This window comes from Scylla paramamosain, chromosome 41 (assembly GCF_035594125.1).
Source record: "Scylla paramamosain isolate STU-SP2022 chromosome 41, ASM3559412v1, whole genome shotgun sequence".
Lineage (NCBI taxonomy): Eukaryota > Metazoa > Arthropoda > Malacostraca > Decapoda > Portunidae > Scylla > Scylla paramamosain.
The window spans coordinates 1,073,384-1,086,033 of NC_087191.1; the positions used below are offsets into that span (position 1 = coordinate 1,073,384).

The following is a 12,650-nucleotide window of genomic DNA, read 5'->3' on the forward strand; positions in this document are numbered from 1 at the left end:
CTGACATTATTCTGCAGCCTGAAATACATCAATGCGAGGACCAATGCTCTACAGGAAACCCTTTCATGTCGGCGTCAATCACAAGCCTATTGCGTGCCTTCGTTTTCAGTGCCATCATTGCTGAGAATTCAGCCTCGCAGCGATAGATCGAGGGGGACTGGAAGAACATGATCAGTGCATGCACTTAAAGAAGAGGACACTTGTCCTTCGCTTTTACTGAAAATGTCGGCAGCTCTTGTTCTAATTCGTCAAACTACCGTCCTATTGCTTAAATTTCCTTCCTCTACATTTTTTTTAATCTATCCTCAAAAGAAAGGTTCTTGAATATCTATCACTTCACAACCTTCTATCTGATCGCTAGTAAGGGTTCCGTCGAGACCGTCCTACTGGTGACCTGGTTTTCCTTATTGCGTCTTTTTCATCCTCTTTTAGGGATTTTGATGAAACTTTCGCTGTTGACGTAAACGCTTTTGATAGTCTGGCACAAAGCTTTGATTTCCAAACTACACTCCTACGGTTTCTATCCTTCTCTCTGTAACTATCTCAAGTTTCCTTTCTAGCTGTTCTATTGCTGCTGTGTTAGACGGTCACTATTCTTCTAGGTCTACTAACAGTGGTGTTCCTCAGGGTTCTGTCCTATCACCCACTTATTATTCATCAATGGTCTTCTAAACCAAACTTGTTCTCTTCATTCCTATGCTGATGATACCACCCCTGCACTTTTCCACGTTTTTTCATAGACGTCCAACCCTTCAGGAAGTAAATAGCTCAAGCAAGGAAATCACAGAACGCCTAACTTCTGAGCTTTCTAAAATTTCTGACTGGGGCAGAGCAAACTTAGTATTGTCCAATGCCCCAAAAACTCAGTTCCTCCGTCTATCATCTCGACACAACCTTCCGATAATTATCCCCTCTTCTTCAACGACACTTAATTGTCCCCCTCTTCTACACTGCATATCCTCGGTGTGTTCTTTACTTATAATCTAAACTGGAAACATCACATCTCATCTTTAGCTAAAACAGCTTCCTGAGTCCTGAGTCGTCTCCAGTTTTTCTCACCCCCCAACTGCTAACTCTGTACAAGGGCAGTAGACACCTGCCGAAACGATAATTACTCCCAGTGAGGTCTAAAGCACTGTTCAGGGGGTGCTGTGAACTTATCATTAAACCCAGCTGTGACCTCACTGAACGTTTCCCTTTGTGTCTCACAACACAAGGGGGTAGTCACAGCCTGCCCTCTAAAGACAACTCTCTTCCTCCACACAAAACTACAAGCACCTAATAACACACACACCCTTCACTCCAAAAATTTTAAAATCATGGCGACTCCTACACCAGCCTCGGAGTCCCCATCTGGGGAGGGGACCATAAATGTCCCCAGGTCGGACTGCCTTTCCGTCGACGACCCTAAGTGTCTTGACACCCCCCTCAACTTTTTCTTCATTAACTTCTGCAACATTCGCGGTCTAAGATCTAATTTTCAATCTGTAGAACACCACCTCTCCTCTTCTAAACCTCATCTTCTTTTCCTCACTGAAACTCAGGTGTCTGAGGCAACTGACAGTAGCCCCTTTTCTGTTCCCTCCTACTTTCTCTATCCTCATTTTCGATCCAAAGCTGGATGCTGCGTTTATGTGCGCAATGACTTAACCTGCTCTCGTGCCCACGCTCTTGAATCTTCCGAGTTTTCCACCATCTGGCTACGACTACAGAGTCATTCTCATACTAAATTTATCTGTGCTGTATACCTCTCTCCTAACTCCTCTGACTATAAGAAATTCTTTGACTACTTAACTTCCAAAGTGGAGCACATTCTGACCCTCTTCCCTTTTGCAGAGATCTCCATTCTTGGAGACTTCAATGTTCACCACCAGCTTTGGCTTTCCTCTCCCTTCACTGACCATCCTGGTGAACTAGCCTACAACTTTGCTATCCTCCATGACCTAGAGCAATTGGTGCAACACCCTACTCGTATTCCTGACCGTCTTGGAGATACGCCCAACATTCTTGACCTTTTCCTGACCTCTAATCCTTCTGCTTATGCTGTCACCCTTTCTTCTCCGTTGGGCTCCTCCGATCACAATCTCATATCTTTATCTTGTCCTATCACTCCAATCCCTCCTCAGGATCCCCCTAAGCGAAGGTGCCTCTGGCGTTTTGCCTCTGCTAGTTGGGGGGACCTGAGGCGGTATTTTGCTGATTTTCCTTGGAATGACTACTGCTTCCGTGTCAGAGACCCGTCTTTGTGTGCTGAGCGCATAACAGAGGTGATAGTGTCTGGCATGGAGGCGTACATTCCTCACTCTTTTTCTCGTCCTAAACCTTCTAAACCTTGGTTTAACACAGCTTGTTCTCGTGCTATACATGATAGAGAGGTGGCCCACAAAAGGTACTTAAGCCTTCCTTCACCAGAATCTCATGCACTTTATATTTCTGCCCGGAACCATGCCAAGTCTGTTCTCCAACTAGCCAAAAACTCCTTCATTAACAGAAAATGTCAAAACCTTTCAAGATCTAACTCCCCTCGTGATTTCTGGCATCTAGCCAAAAATATCTCCAATAACTTTGCTTCTTCTTCTTTCCCTCCTCTACTTCAACCAGATGGCACCACTGCTATCACATCTATTTCTAAAGCTGAACTCTTTGCTCAAACCTTTGCTAAAAACTCTACCTTGGACGATTCTGGGCTTGTTCCTCCCTCTCCACCCTCTGACTACTTCATGCCTCGTATTAAAATTCTTCGTAATGATGTTTTCCATGCCCTCGCTGGCCTAAACCCTCAGAAGGCTTATGGACCTGATGGGGTCCCTCCTATTGTTCTCCGAAACTGTGCCTCCGTGCTTGCACCTTGCCTAGTCAAACTCTTTCAGCTCTGTCTGTCAACATCTACCTTTCCTTCTTGCTGGAAGTTTGCCTACATTCAACCTGTTCCTAAAAAGGGTGACCGCTCTAATCCCTCAAACTACCGTCCTATTGCTTTAATTTCCTGCTTATCTAAAGTTTTTGAATCTATCCTCAACAGGAAGATTCTTAAACATCTATCACTTCACAACCTTCTATCTGATCGCCAGTATGGGTTCCGTCAAGGCCGCTCGACTGGTGATCTTCTGGCTTTCCTTACTGAGTCTTGGTCATCCTCTTTTAGAGACTTTGGTGAAACTTTTGCTGTTGCCTTGGACATATCAAAAGCCTTTGATAGAGTCTGGCACAAAGCTTTGATTTCCAAACTACCCTCCTACGGTTTCTATCCTTCTCTCTGTAACTTCATCTCAAGTTTCCTTTCTGACCGTTCTATTGCTGCTGTGGTAGACGGTCACTGTTCTTCTCCTAAATCTATTAACAGTGGTGTTCCTCAGGGTTCTGTCCTGTCACCCACTCTCTTCTTATTATTCATTAATGATCTTCTAAAACAAACTTCTTGTCCTATCCACTCCTATGCTGATGATACCACCCTGCACTTTTCCACGTCTTTTCATAGACGTCCAACCCTTCAGGAGGTAAACATATCACGCAGGGAAGCCACAGAACGCCTGACTTCTGATCTTTCTAAAATTTCTGATTGGGGCAGAGCAAACTTGGTATTGTTCAATGCCTCAAAAACTCAATTCCTCCATCTATCAACTCGACACAATCTTCCAGACAACTATCCCCTCTTCTTCAATGACACTCAACTATCCCCCTCTTCTACACTGAACATCCTCGGTCTGTCCTTTACTTATAATCTGAACTGGAAACTTCACATCTCATCTCTAGCTAAAACAGCTTCCATGAAGTTAGGTGTTCTGAGACGTCTCCGCCAGTTTTTCTCACCCCCGCAGCTGCTAACTCTGTACAAGGGCCTTATCCGTCCATGTATGGAGTATGCTTCACATGTCTGGGGGGGTTCCACTCATACTGCTGTTCTAGACAGGGTGGAATCAAAAGCTTTTCGTCTCATCAACTCCTCTCCTCTAACTGACTGTCTTCAGCCTCTCTCTCACCGCCGCAATGTTGCATCTCTAGCTGTCTTCTACCGCTATTTTCATGCTAACTGCTCTTCTGATCTTGCTAACTGCATGCCTCCCCTCCTTCCTCGGCCTCGCTGCACAAGACTTTCTTCTTTCTCTCACTCCTATTCTGTCCACCTCTCTAACGCAAGAGTTAACCAGTATTCTCAATCATTCATCCCTTTCTCTGGTAAACTCTGGAACTCCTTGCCTGCTTCTGTATTTCCACCTTCCTATGACTTGAATTCCTTCAAGAGGGAGGTTTCAAGACACTTATCCACCAATTTTTGACCACTGCTTTGACCCTTTTAGGGACTGGCATTTCAGTGGGCATTTTTTTTTATTAGATTTTTGTTGCCCTTGGCCAGTATCCTTCCTACATAAAAAAAAAAAAAAAAAAAAAAAAAATCAATGTATGGAGTATGCTTTACGTGCGCTCTTTTAGACACGATGGAATCAAAAGCTTTTAGTTTTATCAATTTTCTTCCAACTGACTGCCTTCAGCTTCTCTTATCGACGCAATGTTGCATCTCTTGCTATCTTTTACCGCTATTTTCATGCTAACTGCTCTTCTGATCTTGCTAATTGCATGCCTCTCCTCCTCCCGCTTCCTCGCTACACAAGACTTTCTATTTTCTCTCACCCCTATTATGTCCACCTCTTTAATGCAAGAGTTAACCAGTATTTTCAATCATTCATTCCTTTCTCTGGTAAACTCTGAAACTCCCTGCTAACTCTGTATTTCCTCCTACCTGTCTTGAACTCTTTCAAGATAAGGTTTCAAGACACTTATTTGATAATTCGATTTGTCATCTATTTGGGAATTGGCATTCGAGTGGATGCTTTCTGTAATCGAAATTTTTGTGGCCCTCTTGCAAAAAAAAAAAAAAAAAAAAAAAAAAAAAAAAAAAAAAAAAAAAGTGCTATCTTGGATGATCTTGACATCATATTCTGGAACAGTCTTTTAGAGGTCATAATTCCGAATCGAATAATAAGAAAAAAAAATGTAATGAGTAGCCAAATAACAATACATTATAATTATAACAATACACAGACACATCAAGGGAAATCATCCATCTGTACATTCACCTAACAGGTGTTTCTGGAACGGTTATTGCCTGATACTTCGACTGAACTCTGTGGCTGCCATCTGCAAACTCCATCCATAGATCAAATGACTGGTAACAGAGCATGTGTGGTGGAGTTTATTTTCTTTTTAAAATTATATACTACCACAGCATTAGGCTTGAAGTGAAGGGATTAGTCTTTGATAAGATATGAAAAGTTATTGAGGTCATACCGTTTCATGAAACATGAAACATTAATTTTACTCTTTGCTACCTTAAACCTGTATAAGTTTCCATAATGAAACTTATATTATTATTAACGACATACTCCACTAGTAAAAAAAACACTACTGGCACTATTGCTCCACATAAGTTTGGCATTTGATGCACACACACACACACACACACACACACGCGTGAGTATATGCTGGTAATACTGTTGCAGGGTAGTGGCATATGTTGTGCTCCCGTACAGCAAACCTAACCTGCAGCCACTTGTGGTCGCCGTCTGGACGCCAGGCTCAGGAATGAACGTGACACAAGATCATCAGACTTTCCCAGAGAAGTTTACTAAGTTATTAAGAAGTGATATTCTGTTTTATAATTCAGCTGTTGATCGATAATTTGTAGAAAAAATAGTATCACTTTATTATCTATTTATTTTTTCTTTGTCACATAACGTTAATGAATTTACTGCAAATTTGGTATCCACAAATTAAGAAAAAAAAAAAAAAAAAACATTCTAGTATGATTTTAAACTTTGCAGGGTGTTGGGAATCAACTTTAGGCTACAGTATAAAAAAAAAACTTCCCAAGCCTTTTTTTTTCACTCACATAATTTGTTTATTATAATTAAAATGTGTATCATTCTTTTATGAATTTTCAGACTAAGCACCATGCCGAACCTTCTCGTGGCCATGACGGAAGACGCGATGCACCGGAAGTTCACTGTGGAGGACGCAACCTCCCACTCTGGGCAGAGAGTCGTGTTTGATGGTTACATGGTCGACGTGATGGATTACGTCGCTCAGGGAGTAAATTTCTCGTACGTTTTCAAACAAGATAATATTATAGCTTGTGCATTTATAAGGTGCATGCAATTAATAACCCTGAAAATATATCTTCATTTCTGTCACGACATCTCAAGTCCGGTCCCTGGAAATTGAACGAAGAAGCTACACGAGCAGACGCGAGTTTGCAAGTTGCACGCTGATTCGTTACTGCCAGGTCATAACAAGTGTATTTTTTTTTCTTGGTGTGTGTGTATTACATTTTCTTATATTACCAAACCATTCTGTGCCAACGTAAACAAATTTTCCCTACAAACACCATATACTCCGCATTTGTTGATAATGCCTCTCATGCTGAGATTGCTTTGACAAATCAGAAATCGGGCGTTCTGTGGCTGGTTTCGTGTATAATATGTAATGTACAATTTGCATATCACATTTGCACATCTCCTGAAGAATTATGTTGTCATTCCAGGTACAGTTTCGTCCATGATAACTCATACGGCATGAAGAGAGAAGATGGTACTTGGACTGGAATGGTGGGGCTGGTCTACAGAGGGGTAATTTTTTATTTTTTTTTCAAGCTTATTTTATTTTTCGGTGAATGAAGTTTGCTTTGAATTATTTGAATAATTTGGATAATAATAATAATTATATATATATATATATATATATATATATATATATATATATATATATATATATATATATATATATATATATATATATATATATGATAAACAGTGCTTTACATTTTTTTTTTTTTCATGTAATTTCATGATCTAGCGCAGTGGTTCCCAAACTGTAAAGCGCTCCCACACAGTGACGTGAGTAGGATAGAAGGCGTGGAGTCATGTTAGAGAAAAAAAAAAAAAAAAAAAAAATAGATAAAATAAATAAATAAACAATGAAATAAAAATAAATAAATAAATGAAAAATATAATAGTATGTATTTAATGAAATTACTCCAAGAACAAGTATCTGATCTGTACTCATCAGAAATCGAATTAATAGGCTCGTCATGTCTTCACAGTTCATGCTTAGTGTGCGGAATATATCATGGTTTCTGTTGCTGGAGGAAGTAGCGGTAATATGGCGATCGTGACCGGGTCTGTTTTTTTTTTTTTTTTTTTTTTTCGGAATCAGTATAAGAAAAAAGAAAAAAAAAAAAAAATCCGAACTTGCTCCCTATAATAAAGCAGGAATGAAAACGAAGGGAAGTGAGCCCCACGCAGCCGCAATACGCCATTCCGCTCGCGGCATGCCATGCCGCTGTGGCAGAGTGAACTGTCCAGGGTGTCCGGATGCGGATGCTATGTTCGCTGCCAGACGTGCGTGGCATTACCCACTTGCAGCCCACCAGTGCCCGACGCATATTTCCGAATACTTGCCAATCACTCTTGAACTTGCTAGACTGGTTTAGGCTAAGTTAGGAATAGGTTGGGTTAAATTTAGACTCATGAATAGGAAAGGCGTCTTAAAAATTGTTTGAAATCGTTACAATGGTTATAATAGTTAAATAACTTTTTAACAACAGAAAATGAAAAAAAAAAAAAAATGATAAGCTACAACCGAACGATGACGTACGTCAGCCACATTCCTTTAATATTTCCCTTTATAGTATCAATATACTTGTTACTCAATGATCTTGTAGCATGTTAATATTCGCGATACACTATTATTAGCGTTAACAAAACTTTTAGGGTATTAGGATAATGAATAACTAAAAAATCGAACTTCATATGAAACATCGTGCTGATTGATCCAAAATATCATAGTTTACTATATCAAACAACATCGTCAGCTTACCTCCCCCCTCCGACGCTTTGATAAACCACCTCACCGCACCCCGCTCCACGAACAAGTGTCTACGATAAGTTGGTCGCCCAGACTGTCCGGATATTTCATTCTGCCACACCGGTGTAGGTTCGTTCGAGGTCTATCAAGAACTCGGGATCAGCGCACGAGTGAACAGCATGCCAGATACAGTTCGATGCCTCATTTGCTCCACCATGCCGTCACAGAGTGAGCATCTCCCTCTTGCTCTGAGAATGAATTCGGCAGATGGTATATTCGGCTCATGGATTCTTGTGACAGTTTGAATTCTCAGATACATTATTTTCGTGTCTAGTGCTATTGCTCTCACGTTTTATGTGATCTTCGTTGCCTGAGTAAAGTCTTTCGGTTTCCAATGGACCACACTCGATAAGGGACGAATTCGCTTGTAAACACTATCACCTTTGCGCTTTCGCCATGTTCAGTATTTACATGAGAATTCGTCCCTTATCGAGTGTGGTCCATTGGAAACCGAAAGACTTTACTCAGGCAACGAAGACCACATAAAATGTGAGAGCAATAGCATTAGACACGAAAATAATGTATCTGAGAATTCAAACCGTCACAAGAATGTTTACTCTTTTGCTTCTTTTGAAGCAAATGTACACATACTAAAAATGCCTCGTGCCTATATTTTTATTATTATTTTTTTCTCTCTTATTTTATTTTATTTTATTTTATTTTATTTTTTTTAGCCCAGCAAATTTGTTTATTTTCTTAAACACCGGAAAGATACAAACTGTAAAAACATGGCTTTATTAAAATATAATGAAGAGGTGAAAGGGACGTGCTGTTTAAAGCAAAAGCGGGCGTTATGTAAGATAGTTTGGGAACCACTGATGTCCGTAGTGTGCACAATATTATTTAATGAAAACTAAGCAACGGTGAAATATGGAAATTGCATGGGCGTAAACTTCTTTTCCATGAAGTACATGCAAAAACTAAAAGTGTTACAAAGCACATGTAAAGCTTAAATCTAATCCTGGAAAGAGTGATGTTGCAGAAACAAGACGGCGGACTTGTCTGTTGATGACTCTTGGAACTAATAAAGACTGAGCAACAATTAACGGTTGTGACGCTTATGGGTTCCTATTTTGATCACTGACTGTGAACATAAATGTAATATCTGAATACTCCTAGGAAAGGAGTAGCCATTATAAATTTTCTGACACCATTTAGATTATACCAACCGTGATATTTTTCAAATAAAAATAAAACAAATAAAACAAAGGAAAACACAAATATAATTGTCACACACATCTCAGGCTACCCAGTTAAGATTTGAACTCATGTAAAAGTTACCAAATTTACGCAAGTGTCAATCATGACTGATATATTTTAATCAAATTAGTTTTTCTCGTCTTTACCAAAATAAATTGATTAATATTGTAAAACTCCCATGTTTATCATTATATAAGAAATCAATCAATGTATGAAATAGCTATATAGGCTAATATTGTATGAAATAACTATATAGGCTAATATTCTAATGTTTATTTATGTATTTATTTATTTATTTTATGTAAGAGGGCCATTGGTCATGGGCAAAAAAAAAAAAAAAAAAAAAATTAATAATAATAATAAAGCCCACTTAAATGCCAGTTCCCAGAGCAATGTCAAATAGAATTCAAATGGCAGAGGTTAAGTGTCTTAAAACCTCCCTCTTGAAAGAGTTCAAGTCATAGGAAGCAGGAAATACAGAAAGGGGCAGGGAGTTCCAGAGTTTTCCAGAGAAATGGGTGAATGAGAATACTGTTTAACTATTGCATTAGAGAGGTGGATAGAATAGTGGTGCAAGAAGCGAGTAGCGAGGCTTCAAGATCAAAAGAATAGTAAGCGTGAAAATAACGGTAGAAGATAACAAGATGCAACATTGCGGCGATGAGAGAGAGACTGAAGACAGTCAGTTAGAGGGGAAGAGCTTTGATTCATCATGTCTAAAATTAATGGAACCCCCCACCCCTCTATACATAATTAGTTAAATGTTAGTTTTGCATGACTTTTTCCATATCTCAACTGTCAACCATTATGACGAAATATATGAATTTGTTAGCTGTTTTTGCCATTATATTAGCACCCATTCTTATAGGTAATAAGGTGTACAAAATACACGTATGTATACCTCACATTAATTTCAATTTTATAATTTTTTTACGCACTTCATATAAAAATTCTGTAAAGAATGCATGTAAAGCTGATAAGATACTCGTATGTGTGTTCTTAACAAGTACGTTTTCATGAGAAACGATCGATGTTACAATTACAAGAGAGAGAGAGAGAGAGAGAGAGAGAGAGAGAGAGAGAGAGAGAGAGAGAGAGAGAGAGAGAGAGAGAGAGAGAGAGGGAGAGAGAGAGAGAGAAATATAAATATTGTTTTGGCTTGCTTCTACAGGACGTAGATATCGGCCTTGGCCCATTCACTGTGACAACTGATCGTGCAAGGGCAGTTGATTTCACTTATCCCGTGGAGGTAACCTCAAGTCGCATATTGGCTGGACAGAAAAAATTGGAGGTGGATCCTTGGGGTTTCGCGCTGCCACTCAGCCCCAAAGTGTGGATGGTAACATTTATCTCCCTCGTCATTCTGCCTGGAATCATATGTCTACTTATGTTCCTCTTCATTAGCAAGAAAGAAATAATTAGCCAGTGGAATAAATTACAGTTTGGTTTCCTTGTGATGTTTCTTCAGGGAAGTGAGTGTTTCTCTCTCTTACTTACACACACACACACACATACACACACATCTGTGTCCATGCACAGGTCAGGTACAGGTTTCTGCATAGTTATTAGTTTGGTGGTCTTCACGATATAACCATATTCTTGGTAATACACACAAAATATTATTACATGAACAGGTTTGGTCATGGGCATGATTAATATACTGTCTTAAGGAAAAATCAGAAATTCACATAGTAAATTCTGGCTGTTGCTTTAATTCACTCATTCAAAAGTTCAAAGCTGCTGTGTGTCAAAAGCTGAATATTAGTAATATTATTTATTTATTTGTTTTTCGTATAATTCAGTGTTGTAAAGATTTTTGTACAAATAAGATTATCACTACTGTACATACTGCTCTAATTATTTGTGATTCAAACTTGACACAATTTAATATTATATTGGGTAACATCTCACTTTAATACTTTATTATATAGTCAGGTTCATACCCTAGACAGGTTAACCACGGTTGTGGAAACTGTAAGAGCAATCATCACTAATTAGAAGCGCACTGTTTGCACGGATAGTGAAATCACGGTAAACGTCATAGCACCAAAAATGTGTCAATTCTGTCCACATACTAATGCAAAAGTTTGTCAATATCGTTCATCTCTTTTATTGGCAAACTCTGAATCTCTGTTCTGTACTGCCTGTTACCTACGAACAGAACTATTCAAAAGATGAATCTCTGTTTTACATACGTACTTTTTAATTTAATTTAGGAAGTGAGTAGAAGGGAAGGGAAAGGCATTCTAAGGAGGAATTTTATAATTTCTTTTGTATCCCCGGCCGGTGGCAGTAAATATATATATATATATATATATATATATATATATATATATATATATATATATATATATATATATATATATATATATATATATATATATATATATAGTCATAGGAAGGTTTAAATACAGAAGCAGGCAGGGGGTTCCAGAGTTTACCAGATAAACGGATGAATGATCGAGAATACTGGTTAACTCTTGCATTTGAGGTGGACAGAATAGGGGTGAGAAAAAGAAGTATATATATATATATATATATATATATATATATATATATATATATATATATATATATATATATATATATATATATATTATATAAATATTTATATCTATATGTATGTATCTATTTATCTCTCTCTCTCTCTCTCTCTCTCTCTCTCTCTCTCTCTCTCTCTCTCTCTCTCTCTCTCTCTCTCTCTCTCTCTCTCTCTCTCTCTCTCTCTCTCTCTCTCTCTCTCTCTCTCTCTCTATATATATATATATATATATATATATATATATATATATATATATATATATATATATATATATATATATATATATATATATATATATATATATATATTGTAATGAACAGCGAGATAACGGAATGAAGAAAGTAATAATGATGAAAGAGAATAGACAATAAACGATAAGAGAGAGAGAGAGAGAGAGAGAGAGAGAGAGAGAGAGAGAGAGAGAGAGAGAGAGAGAGAGAGAGAGTCAGCTGTTCTGTTCTGGAAGATTCGCCACTCAGGGAGTGGCGCGGGCCTTGATGCCTAAGAGCGGCCCACAGGTGATGTGTTCGTTATGGTGTTGGAGAGTACGGTCCCCTGCCACAAGAGGAGTCTGGCTTACTCGCATATAGCAGAGTGTCAGATACACACTCGTGGTCTATTGGGACAGTCTTCCCCTGATCAGTGATGTGTCATGCGGTTGTCATTATATGTTCTCGGCAGAGTTTTCTCAGAGTTACCTTGGTGGCCTGAACGCGTTCACGAGCGCTATGAGACTGTTTGTGTTTGTGTCGTGTATAATGTATGGTGCGTCATGTGTTTGTCTGTTTAGGAATGGAGCTGTTTGAGGGCAATCTTCTATGTAATGTCTTAGTGGCGTGTATGTGGGTGTGTCACAGTGCTCGCAAGTGAGAGGAAGTGTGTTGTTTAGTTCGGCAAGGCAGTGATAGCCGAGTCTCAGTCTGTGTAGTCGTGTTCGTGTGTGTCGTGGCAGTGTGTTGTCGAGTGGCGGGGTGTTGTGTGTTGCAAT

At 38.9% G+C, this 12,650-nt stretch overlaps 1 long non-coding RNA gene across 1 annotated transcript; it reads left to right on the forward strand.

The window, feature by feature from the left end:
• The first annotated feature begins 5,926 nt into the window (after positions 1–5,926).
• Positions 5,927–10,659, forward strand: LOC135092851 (uncharacterized). The gene is made up of 3 exons (XR_010263091.1): positions 5,927–6,098; positions 6,539–6,623; positions 10,292–10,659. It is a non-coding gene; the product is annotated as an uncharacterized LOC135092851 (long non-coding RNA).
• Positions 10,660–12,650: the final 1,991 nt, after the last annotated feature.